This window comes from Bufo gargarizans, chromosome 1 (assembly GCF_014858855.1).
Source record: "Bufo gargarizans isolate SCDJY-AF-19 chromosome 1, ASM1485885v1, whole genome shotgun sequence".
Lineage (NCBI taxonomy): Eukaryota > Metazoa > Chordata > Amphibia > Anura > Bufonidae > Bufo > Bufo gargarizans.
In genome coordinates this window covers 322,211,075-322,224,372 of record NC_058080.1, presented here as the reverse complement: position 1 = coordinate 322,224,372, position 13,298 = coordinate 322,211,075, and the positions used below count along the sequence as shown (strand labels likewise).

General features: G+C 44.1%; 1 protein-coding gene across 1 annotated transcript in view; it reads left to right on the top strand.

The window, feature by feature from the left end:
- The first annotated feature begins 330 nt into the window (after positions 1-330).
- Positions 331-13,298, top strand: part of LOC122946289 (MOB kinase activator 3A) — an 83,987-nt gene continuing 71,019 nt past the window's right edge. The window contains exon 1 of the mRNA XM_044305804.1: positions 331-458. The gene's annotated coding sequence lies outside the window, so the exon portion shown is untranslated. The remainder of the gene's footprint in view (positions 459-13,298) is intronic.

Genomic DNA, 13,298 nt, shown 5'->3' with positions numbered 1-13,298 from the left:
AAATTCAGATCTATGATCCGAAGGTCCAGTCGCTCAAGCCTACTCGTAAGTTTCTGTGACCCCAGAATTGCAAAATAAAAAACAAACACACTTCTGGATTTATTGCAATTCTTCAGTGGGAGTAGCTTGTAAGCCACGCTGCAACCCCATTTACTTCAAGGACTGCCGAGCTACCCATCAGCTTCCAATCTACTTCTGCCACCGTACTAGATGGTGTACGCGAACAAGCTCGCTTTCACCAGGCCTCCATCACGTCCGTGCGACCACTAGGCGGGGTGAGGTCACGTGTCGCACAGTGGCTTCACGAGCGGAAGCGGGTCACACCTCGTGACGCTCTCACGCCGCCACACTGGTCTCTGCTGAGGGCAGACAGGAAGGGATCCATACTCTCTATATACCGAGCGGCGGCAGCTGTAAACTACAGGAGCGAGGCTTCCACCTCTACTGCTAGCTGGGAGGTAAGCGGCGCCGGTATGTCTGAGCGGCAGAAACTGCACACAAAGGGGGTGTTCTGCTGTTAGGAGGATGGGCATTTCCCAGCGCAGGTGTGTTTTGGGATAAAGGACTTTGAAGTGATGCGGTGTTGCAGGTCTAAAGTGTTTCCAGTAGGCGGAGTTCAGTGGTCGAGCGCTTTACGGCCCTCCCACTCGTGATGACGTAAGTAATCGGATCATCAGAATGAAGAATAAAGGGGGATCTCTAGGAGGTTCAGAGTAGGGTGGGGACCTTACTGAAGTTGGGTTTTGTGAAAGGTATTTTAGTGGATCACAGATGTGTGGCGACTTGTCGGCAGCGTGCTGTCGCGCATTTATTTTACAACTGTGAGGCTACATTCACATTTTGTGTGACACAAGTTTTTTTTAACCATTGTCACACTTCCGTTTTAAAAACAGTGGTAATTTATGGGATGTCTGTATGACATGCGTATTGCATCCGTTTTTTGTTTGCGGATCCTTTGTAACAATGCCTGTCCTTGTCTGCAAGGTGGGCTGGTGTTAGCACAGACCCTGCTGCCGCCAGTGTAAAAGTAGACCAACAGGTAAGTCACAATGCTGTCACAGAACCCGGACATACCCCCGTTTTTACCCTGGCATCCCCTCTACAGCGCAGGGCAAGGGAGAGCATCGGAGCATGAAATGCTCCGATGCTCATATAAGGGGGGCTGCCTGCGTGAAAAAGGGGGTATGTCCGGGTTCAGCTCTAAACCCAGACAACCCCTTTAAAGCCAGTGGAGTAAAAGCTGAGTGTGACCTGCAACAAAAATCCATCAGGTCTTGTTTTTTGCAACAGTTGCGTCGCAGAATGTGATGTTACATTACAACACCATTGAAAAGCATTGGGTGCAAAAGAAAGTCGTGTTACACGAGCCTGAGAATGGGAATAATGTGCACTCAAGATTTAAAGGGTTAAATAACGTTTAACCACGAGTCTCAAAGTTCCACATAAAGTTCTCTTACACTACATCCATTCATGTAAACATATGGGGCCTAATCCAAATAGGGTGGAATTGGGGGGGAAAAAATAATTAATTATGCCACAGTTTCATCAGTTTCCTCGTTATGGTGTTCCCTATAAGATAAAACAAACTATTTTTTATAGTTTTCTGATGTTTTAGTACATACAAAAATAAAAACCTTAGAGGGACACTGACAGGCCCGATAAACATATTTAGTTATTCCTATGCAGTCATAGATCTATTAAAGTGTATTCCAATCACATAAGAGTACCCCTGTCTGCATTTTAAACCATGTAAAAACAACTTTATAATCATCTGTCAATCACCTTCCTTTATGCCCAAGGGGCGTTTTTTCACATTTCTTTATGCCCAAGGGGCATTTTTACTCCTACCTTTGTGCCCAGCCGCGCCCCAACTGTCGCTTCCTAGCGCCGGCCCAGCTCATTATTATTCACTGCGCTGGGCGGCTTTTAGAGTCCCCAGGAGACCCTGGCATTAAACTCACTTCTACCTTCTGCGCGTGCGCCGCATAACTTGCCCGGCACCCTCACTCACAGTGCGCCTGCGTCCCTTATTTAATGCCAGCATCTCCTGCTGCGCCAGCTCGGGAGGATTGGGGACTGTAAAAGCCGCCCAGCGCAGTGAATAATAATGAGCAGACCCCCTCCCTCCCTGCGCTGCTTTGGCGTGGACCCGATGCGTGAAAAGGCAGCCTGATGCCATCCAGACCTGCCTTCTACGGGTGCCCAGGAGATCCAGCCTCAAGCTGGGTCTCCTAGGCAACCTGTTAGTATATGACTCAGTGTCATACACTAACATGCAATGCATTACAATACAGATGTATTGTAAAGCATTGCAGAGGGGATCAGACCCCCAAAAGTTGAAGTCCCAGAGTGGGACAGAAATAAAGTGTAAAGAAAAAAAAAGTTGTGTTTTTATAAGAAAAAAAAAACACCCCTTTCCCCAAGTTTCATAATATAAATACAGTCATGTGAAAAAATTAGGACACCCTTTGAAAGCATGTGGTTTTTTGTAACATTTTTAATAAAAGGTTATTTCATCTCCGTTTCAACAATACAGAGAGATTAAAGTAATCCGACTAAACAAAGAAAACTGAAGAAAAGTCTTTTCAAGATCTTCTGTAAATGTCATTCTACAAAAATGCCTATTCTAACTGAGGAAAAAGATAGGACATCCCTTGCCCCTAATAGCGAGTGTTACCTCCTTTGGCTGAAATAACTGCAGTGAGACGGTTCTTGTAGCCATCTACCAGTCTTCGACATCGGTCTGAGGAAATTTTACCCCACTCCTCAATGCAGAACTTTTTCAGCTGTGAGATGTTTGAGGGGTTTCTTGCACGTACAGCCCTTTTCAAGTCACCCCACAGCATCTCAATGGGATTCAAATCTGGACTTTGACTTGGCCATTCCAGGACTCTCCATTTCTTCTTTTTCAGCCAATCTTTGGTTGATTTACTAGTATGTTTTGGGTCATTGTCATGTTGCATGGTCCAGTTCCGCTTCAGCTTTAATTTTCTAACTGATGGTCTCACATGTTCTTCAAGCACCTTCTGATACACAGTAGAATTCATCGTGGATTCTATGATGGTGAGCTGACCAGGTCCTGCTGCAGCAAAGCAGCCCCAAACCATGACACTTCCACCTCCATGCTTCACAGTTGGTATGAGGTTCTTTTCTTGGAATGCTGTGTTTGGTTTACGCCAAACATGTCCTCTGCTGTTGTGTCCAAATAATTCAATTTTGGACTCATCTGTCCAAAGAACATTATTCCAGAAGTCCTGGTCTTTGTCAACTTTATCTCTGGCAAATGTCAGTCTGGCCTCGATGTTTCTCTTGGAAAGCAAAGGTTTCCTCCTTGCACACCTCCCATGCAAGTTAAACTTGTACAGTCTCTTTCTGATTGTAGAGGCATGTACTTCTACATCAACAGTAGCCAGAGCCTGCTGTAGTTCTCGAGATGACACTTTAGGGTTTTTGGAGACCTCTTTTAGCATCTTGCGGTCTGCTCTTGGGGTGAACTTGCTGGGGCGACCAGTCCTGGGCATGTTGGCAGTTGTTTTGAAAGCCCTCCACTTGTAGACTATCTTCCGGACAGTGGAATGGCTGATTTCAAAATCTTTTGAGATCTTTTTAAATCCCTTCCCAGACTCATAGGCTGCTACAATCTTTTTTCTGAAGTCCTCTGACAGCTCTTTTGCTCTCACCATGGTGCTCACTCTCACTTCAACAGTCAGGAGCACACCAAACTAAATGTCTGAGGTTTAAATAGGGCAAGCCTCATTCAACATGCAGAGTAACGATCTACTAATTATGTGCACCTGGTGTGATATACCTGTGTGAGATCTGAGCCAATTTAAGAGGGAATACATGTGAGGGTGTCCTATCTTTTTCCTCAGTTAGAATAGGCATTTTTGTAGAATGACATTTACAGAAGATCTTGAAAAGACTTTTCTTCAGTTTTCTTTGTTTAGTTGGATTACTTTAATCTCTCTGTATTGTTGAAACGGAGATGAAATAACCTTTTATTAAAAATGTTACAAAAAACCACATGCTTTCAAAGGGTGTCCTAATTTTTTCACATGACTGTATATATTAGAGCTGCACGAGATGTGCGATTGCGATAAAGGTATGCGATGCGATATTTTAAGGGAATTGTGCTAGAGGTCTATTTGCTTGGATTTTCAAGGCAAAAGCACACACAAATTACTGATAATGCTGAAATGTAGTTATGCTTAACTCAAGAACTGAAATGCAGTGTTTTTCAAAATAAAACATCTTTTACTAAATTAAATAACATATTTGCATTACTGCAAAAGTACAAAATACAAAACTTGCTATTTTCTTAATAGCACTGCACAGAACAGATAAATAAAAAAGAATAAAAGAACATTTGTTCATTAAAATAACGACTTACCTCCAGCCCCTCCTCCCTCCCCATACTGTAACTGATGTATCGCCGGCCACTTTTGGGGGGGGGGGGGGGGGGGTTTGTCTTATAAAGCGAAAAATATGGTAATATAATTGCAGCATTTTTGGGTCGGCCAATTGGCGATTAATTGCGATTGCTATTGCTTTGGCGATATATTGTGCAGGCCTAATATATATATATATATATATATATATATATATATATATATATACACACACACTATGTATCGCCGCGTCTGTAAAGACTGGCTCTATAAATATATCACATGATCTACCCCGTCAGATAAACACCATAAAAAAATAAAAATAAACTGTCTGTAACAACTAGCTCTATAAAAACATTGCCAAAAACGCAATTTTTTTGTCACCTTACATCACAAAAATTGCAACACCAAGCGATCAAAAACGCGTATGCCCCCAAAATAGTACCAATCATACCGTCCCCTCATCCCACAAAAAATACCCTACCTAAGACAATCGGTCAAAAAATAAAAAAGCTATGGCTCTCAGACTATGGAGACACTAAAACATCATTTTTTGGTTTAAAAAATGCTATTATTGTGTAAAACTTAAATAAGAAAAAAGTATACATATTAGGTATTGCCATGTCCGTAATTATCTGCTTTTATAAATATATCACATAACCTAACCCCTCAGGTGAACGCTCTAAAAATAAATAACTTTTTGACATTACCAATTTTTTTTGGTCATCTTGCCCCATAAAGTGTAATAATGAATTATCCAAAAATCATATGTACCAAAAAATGGTACCAATAAACTGGCACCTTATCCCAGTTTCTACTGTAAGGGTGCATCAGGGGGGCTTCCAATGGTACATGGCATCTAAAAACCAGTCAAGCAAAATCTGCCTTCCAAAAACCATATGGCGCTCCTTTTCTTCTGCGCCCTGCCGTGTGCCCTTACATCAGTTTACAACCACATGTGGGGTGTTTTTGTAAAACGCTGAATCAGGGTAATAAATATTGAGTTTAGTTTGGCTGTTAACCCTTGATGTGTTAAAGAAAGAAATGGATTAGAAAGTAAAATCTGCAAAATAAAAAAAAAAAGTTTAATTTAGAAATGTGATCTCCATTTTCCTTTAATTCTTGTGGAACACCTAAAGGGTTAACAAAGTTTGTAAAATCAGTTTTGAGTAACATGAGGGGTGTAGTTTCTACAGTGGGTGATTTATGGGGGCTTTCTACTATGTAAGCCCCACAAAGTGACTTCAGACCTGATCTGGTCCTTAAAATAGGGTTATTTGATCCAGCCAGAACATAAAAACTGTACCTTTGTGGTAGAAAACGGACTTTTATAAGTTCGTTTTCTGCAAATTGAAGATTATTTTCGGAGCCCTCTCAAGTGCCCAGGGCGGTCTCTCAATCCTCAGAGCCCAGGCAGGCACCTCCTAAACGGCTGATAACTCCGCCCTCCGTGCGCCTCTGCCCGCCCATTTACTCCCCTCCCCTGTCCCTTTCCACTGCGGCTGTGCGGTACAAATCGTAGCGGGCGCATGCGCAATGCGATGCCCGCTCCTGGCAGGGCATCGCAATACCTATTGCGCATGCGCCGGCTAAACGGCGATTAGCCGGTGCATGCGCAATAGGTATTGCGATGCCCTGCCAGGAGCGGGCATCGCATTGCGCATGCGCCCGCTACGATTTGTACCGCACAGCCGCAGTGGAAAGGGACAGGGGAGGGGAGTAAACGGGCGGGCAGAGGCGCACGGAGGGCGGAGTTATCAGCCGTTTAGGAGGTGCCTGCCTGGGCTCTGAGGATTGAGAGACCGCCCTGGGCACTTGAGAGGGCTCCGAAAATAATCTTATAAGTTCGTTTTCTGCAAATTGAAAAGTCCGTTTTCTACCACAAAGGTACCGTTTTTATGTTCTGGCTGGATCAAATAACCCTATTTTAATGGTCTAACATGCAAAAAAGTGGTGACAGACTCCCTTTAAAAGGTCTTCTAACGTTCTAAAAAAATAAAATGACATTTACAAAATGATGCCAACATAAAGTAGACATATGGGGAATGTTAAGTAATAAATATTTTATGAGGTATCACTTTCTGTTTCAAAAGCAGAGAAATTAAAATTTTGGATTTTTTTATAAATAACGGTAAAATATTGACTATCATGAAGTACAATGTGTCACGAGAAAATGGCTTGGATAAGTAAAAGTGTTTCAAAGTTATTACCACATAAAGTGACACGTCAGATTTGCAAAAAATGACCTTGGCAGAAGGGCGAAAACTGGCCCCGGGTAGGAGTTAAGCCACATTCTTTTTTAGTAAGATAAGAATTGAGCTGTAATGAGTGTTTAGGAGGTCCGAGATAAGGAGCCGTCAGCTAAGCTGCCAGATGGGACAAAGTGAAAATTCAGATCCTGCTACTAGATAAACTCGGCTCATTCCCTTCAATAGGGCTGAGCTGGAAGTAGGCCATGTGACTGATGTATGGTGACTAGAGTTGAGCGGGCACCTGGATGTTCGGGTTCGGTTGAACTTGACCCCGAACTCCATTGAAGTCATCAAACTTTTGGGCACTAAAATGGCTCTAAAAAAAGTCCTGGAAAGGGCTAGAGGGCTGCAAAAGGAAGCAAAATGGGGATAAGAGTAGGACAAGAGGATGTGGCAGCAACGCCACCAAGCATCTCCACACTGTGCCATGGAAGCGTTCAGATGTCCATCTCCCAAACACTGGAGAGAAAGTGGAAGTACCCCCTTACCCACCGGCGATCCCTGGCTCTGAATGGCAGGATTTTAAAATTCCTGGCCTTTGGTTCCAAGCCGCCACTACTTTTCCAGGCGAGCCATCCCTTCCCTGCACAACCAAGTGGCGGACAAAATTGGGTATGCACTGCGCTACGCCATCTGTGGCAAGGTCCACATAACCACCGATACGTGGACCAGTAAGCACGGGCAAGGACGTTATATCTCCCTAACAGCACACTAATTAAATGTAGTGGTGGCTGGGCCTGAGACGGATAGCAGTTTGGTGCATGTCCTTCCGCCCCCAAGGATTGCAGGGCATTTCTCTTTGCCTCCTACTCCACTTCCTCCTCCTCATCCGCTCAGCGTAACACCTTCACCACCGACTTCAGGACAGCCAGGGGGAAATGACAGCAGGCTGTTTTGAAACACATCTGTTTTGGGGGAAAAAACACCGCGCAGGAGCTGTGTACTGGCATGGAACAACATACCGACGAGTGGTTGGTGCCACTGAGCCTCAAGCCCGGCCTGGTGGTGTGCGATAATGGGCAAAATCTCGTAGCAAATCAATTCAGTAAATCCAGCTCTTAGATTCTGGGGGGACAAATTCACTTTTATTGGCGGTCAAGGACCCCTGTGGCCTGAGCTGCAGGTGTGACAGGCAAATCATTTTCTTAAATTTAATACAAATAGTTAGAAAGGCTGAGCACTCACCACCTGGACCACACAGATACGTACAAATATGGGCAGTGGTAACAATTAAATATTTATTATTACACCAAATGCAGATATGACAACTTTAAAATATACAATCATAAAAAAACAATAATAATAAAATCTAACATATATATAATACACTCCAATATATCTAAAATAGTTGCTGAGGTGATAAAAACATCATTCAAATATATATCATAGTGTAAAAAATATTGAATAAGAATGGTGTAATTATCTTTATGGCATATAATATATTACCCTTTCGATTAAGTTATATCGATAATTTAGTATTGAAAAATTCGATAAACTTTTGCCGATTTAACCACTTTAACCCCGCTAGCTGAAACCCCCTTAATGACCAGGCCACTTTTTCACTTCTGCACTACACTACTTTCACCGTTTATTGCTCGGTCATGCAACTTACCACCCAAATGAATTTTACCTCCTTTTCTTCTCACTAATAGAGCTTTCATTTGGTGGTATTTCATTGCTGCTGCCATTTTAACTTTTCTTGTTATTAATCGAAATTTTACGATTTTTTTTGCAAAAAAATGACTTTTCACTTTCAGCTGTAAAATTTTGCAAAAAAAACGACATCCATATATAAATTTTTCGCTAAATTTATTGTTCTACATGTCTTTGATAAAAAAAAAAAAAATGTTTGGGCAAAAAAATAATAATGGTTTGGGTAAAAGTTATAGCGTTTACAAACTATGGTACAAAAATGTGAATTTCCGCTTTTTGAAGCAGCTCTGACTTTCTGAGCACCTGTCATGTTTCCTGAGGTTCTACAATGCCCAGACAGTAGAAAAACCCCACAAATGACCTCATTTCGGAAAGTAGACACCCTAAGGCAGTGATGGCGAACCTATGGCACGGGTGCCAGAGGCGGCACTCGGAGCCCTCTCTATGGGCACCCGCACTCTGGAAAAAGTCTATGGTGTACAATATGCCTTAGACTTTTTCTGCCATTCATCAGCGCAGGCGCACTATGAACAGCACAGGCAGCGCACTGACTATTATTTAGCTATAATAGCCTGCCTACAAAGTATATAGAGGATATACTATATTGGACTATAGTATTCAGGTTAAATTGCTTTGTTGGCACTTTGGAATAAATAAGTGGGTTTTGGGTTGCAGTTTGGGCACTCGGCCTTTAAAAGGTTCGCCATCACTGCCCTAAGGTATTCGCTGATGGGCATAGTGAGTTCATAGAACTTTTTATTTTTTGTCACAAGTTAGCGGAAAATGATGATTTTTTTTTTTTTCTTACAAAGTCTCATATTCCACTAACTTGCGACAAAAAATAAAAAATTCGAGGAACTCGCCATGCCCCTCACAGGATACCTTGGGGTGTCTTCTTTCCAAAATGGGGTCACTTGTGGCGTAGTTATACTGCCCTGGCAATTTAGGGGCCCATATGTGTGAGAAGTAGTTTGCAATCAAAATCTGTAAAAAATGACCGGTGAAATCCGAAAGGTGCACTTTGGAATGTTGCCCACCTAGGCTGCAAAAAAGTGTCACACATGTGGTATCGCTGTACTCAGGAGAAGTTGGTTTTACATATAACCATGCTGGGTGAGAGAAATATCTTGGCAAAAGACAACTTTTCCAATTTTTTTTTTTTATACAAAGTTGGCATTTGACCAAGATATTTATCTCACCCAGCATGGGTATATGTAAAATGACACCCCAAAACACATTGCCCAACTTCTCCTGAGTATGGCGATACCAGATGTGTGACACTTTTTTGCAGCCTAGATGCGCAAAGGTGCCCAAATTCCTTTTAGGAGGGCATTTTTAGACATTTGGATCCCAGACTTCTTCTATCGCTTTAGGGCCCCTAAAAAGCCAGGGCAGTATAAATACCCCACATGTGACCCCACTTTGGAAAGAAGACACCCCAAGGTATTCAATGAGGGGCCTGGCGAGTTCATAGAAATTATTTTTTTTTTGGCATAAGTTGGCGGAAATTGATATTTTTTTTTGTTTTTTTTCCCCTCAAAGTCTCACTTTCCGCTAACTTGGGACAACAATTTAAATCTTTCATGGACTCAATATGCTCCTCAGCGAATACCTTGGGGTGTCTTCTTTCCAAAATGGGGTCAGTTGTGGGGTGTTTGTACTGCCCTGGCATTTGAGGGTCTCCGCAATCATTACATGTATGGCCAGCATTAGGAGTTTCTGCTATTATCCTTATATTGAGCATACAGGTAATGAGATATTTTTTTTCCGTTCAGCCTCTGGGCTGAAAGAAAAAAATGAACGGCACAGATTTCTTCATTCGCATCGATCAATGTGGATGAAAAAATCTCTGCCAAAAAAAAAAAAAAAGGGGGGAAAGGCGTCTGCCAGGACATAGGAGCTCCGCCCAACATCCATACCCACTTAGCTCGTATGCCCTGGCAAACCAGATTTCTCCATTCACATCAATCGATGTGGATGAATAAATCATTGCCGGGAATTATTATTATTTTTTTTATATACAAAGTGTTTGCCAAAGCATAGGAACGCCGCCTCCTCCTCAGCTCGTATGCCTTGGCAAACGTATCTTTTACTGCAGAGTAGAAATCTCGTCTTGCAGCGCCGCATACACCGACTTGCGTGTAATCTGACAGCAGCGCAATGCTTCTGTCAGAATGCACATCAGTGCTGCAGCTAGTCGATCGGTTGGTCCACCTGGAAGGTAAAAAAAAAAAAAAGAAAAAACCAGGCCGCAACGCAATAATTTTATTAACTTTGGAATAGAACATATAAACTTTAACTTTTTGAACTAAACATTAACCTTTTTGCTTACTGGTGTTGTGCAAAGATGTGGCGAAGTGCATTATGCACTTTGTCCCAGGTGAAAGGAGACGTTTGCAGCAGCTGTGTGAGTGAATGGGCCCTAATAGCCCTGTGTTAATGTCCTGGTGAGATGTGATCCCTATGCTAGGTGTACCTGTGTGTGGTACTTCCGGAAACACTCCCCTAAGCATAGGGCAGGGTGGTCAGGACAATAATAGCCGGCTTTCACGCCTTATTCCACTCCTGCTACAGACACGACATCTTTTTCGGGGTGACGGGTGGGTTGAGGTACCGGCAACGACATTGGGGAAATGTCGCTCGTGTAGACGGCTAACTACACTGGTGGATGGGGCCACGGAACCTCATGGGTACAGGAGGCTCTCGATGATCTCTTCCTGAAATTTGAGGAAGGATCCAGTTCTCCCAGCCTTACTGTAGAGAACAAAACTATTATACAGAGCCAATTGTATTAAATATACAGACACCTTCTTATACCAGCGTCTGGTTCTGCGGGAAACTAAATACGGAGACAACATCTGGTCATTGAAGTCCACCCCTCCCATGTGAAGGTTATAGTCGTGGACTGAGAGGGGCTTTTCAATGACACGGGTTGCTCGCTCAATTTGTATTGTCGTGTCTGCGTGAATGGAGGAGAGCATGTAAACGTCACGCTTGTCTCTCCATTTCACCGCGAGCAGTTCTTCGTTACACAAGGCAGTTACTTGCAAGACGGGTGCTAACGAGCCAATCCTTTCTAGAAACAAATGCCTAAAGAGGGCCACACTTGTGTAGAAATTGTCCACATAAAGATGGTACCCCTTGCCGAATAAGGGTGACACCAAGTCCCAGACTGTCTTCCCACTGCTCCCCAGGTAGTCAGGGCAACAGACCGGCTCCAGGGTCTGATCTTTTCCCTCATAGACATGAAATTTGTGGGTATAGCCTGTGGCCCTTTCACAGAGCTTATACAATTTGACCCCATACCGGGTGCGCTTGCTTGGGATGTATTGTTTGAAGCCAAGGCGCCCGGTAAAATGTATCAGGGACTCGTCTATGCAGATGTTTTGTTCTGGGGTATACAAATCTGCAAATTTCTGGTTGAAATGGTCTGAGGGGCCAAATTTTGTGGAGCCGGTCAAAAGCTGGGTGGCTTCTGGGACGGGAGGTGGTGTTGTCGCTAAAGTGCAGGAAACGCAGGATGGTCTCAAATCGTGTCCTGGACATAGCAGCAGGGAACATGAGCATGTGATGAATTGGGTTCGTGGACCAATATGACCGCAATTCATGCTTTTTAGTTAGACCCATGTTGAGGAGAAGGCCCAAAAAAAATCTTCCCGGGTTGGCGGTTATAAATTGTATGGCATACCGATTTTGTTTCTGCCACAACTAAGTCTAAGAGCTCCGCAGTCAAGAACAGCTCGAAAAATCCCAGGGCCGAACCGATCTGAGCTGTCTCAACCCGAACTCCAGACTGGGCGGTGAAAGGGGGAACTACAGGTGCGGCTGAAGTTGGGGACTGCCAATCAGGGTTTGCCAGCACCTCAGGGATTCTAGGGGCTCTATGGGCACGCAGGGGTAGGGGCTGCGACGGGGTAACTACTGCACGTGCCACCGTACCAGCTTCAACTGCCCTTCTGGTGCTCGCTACTTCACCATGTTCTACGGCAGTGCTGGTACTAGGTCCAGGAAGGTCTGTGCTGCTGGTGTATGCCTCACCACGTAATCCGACAGCACCAGCCCCACTCTGCTGCTCTTGAAGCGGATCCTGCGCAACCTGCGGTCTAGCGACACGGGGCTGGGTACGCCTGGTGCTATCAGGGACCTCAGCCTCCTCGTCCGAACTTTGGGTCAGAGAGCCACTGCTTTCTACAGGTTCATATTCTGACCCGCTAGATTCATCAGATGAGGGTTCCCATTCCTAATCCGACTGGGTCAGAAGCCTGTAGGCCTCTTCAGAAGAATACCCCCTGTTTGACATTTGGGCAACTAAATTTAGGGGTATTCCCTGAGACTACCCAAGAAAAAAAGCAAGCCTGTCTTACAAATGGGAGGCTAGCGAAGTACCGGAGGCCGCTGCGGTTGATAAAAAATATCAAAACGGATTTTTTTTATCGCCGCAGCGCGTGTAAAGTGAATGTGCAGTGATCAAAAATAAATACATTTTGTCACTGCGGTGGGGCGGGCGTGGGTGAACGCACGTGTGGGCGACCGATTAGGCCTGATCGGGCAAACACTGCGTTTTGGGTGGAGGGCGAACTAAGGTGACACTAATACTATTATAGATCTGACCGTGATCAGTTTTGATCACTTCCAGATACTATAAAAGTACAAATGCTGATTAGCGATACGCTAATCGGCGAATAAGGGACTGCGGTGCGGTGGGCGGGGCGCTATCTGATCCCTAAACTACCTAACCAAGGGGCCTAAACTATCCTAAAAACTAACAATCAATACCAGTGGGAAAAAATGTGACAGTTTGCACTGATCACTTTTTTCCTTTCACTAGTGATTGACAGGGGCGAACAAAGGGGTGATCAAAGGGTTAATTGGGGTGCAGGGGGGTGATCTGGGGCTAGTGTGTGGTGTACTGCTGTGTGTAGTGTGTGAAGCCTGCTCCTCTGCTGGATCCAACCGACGAAAAGGACCAGCAGAGGAGCAGGGAAGCCATATAACAGATCATATT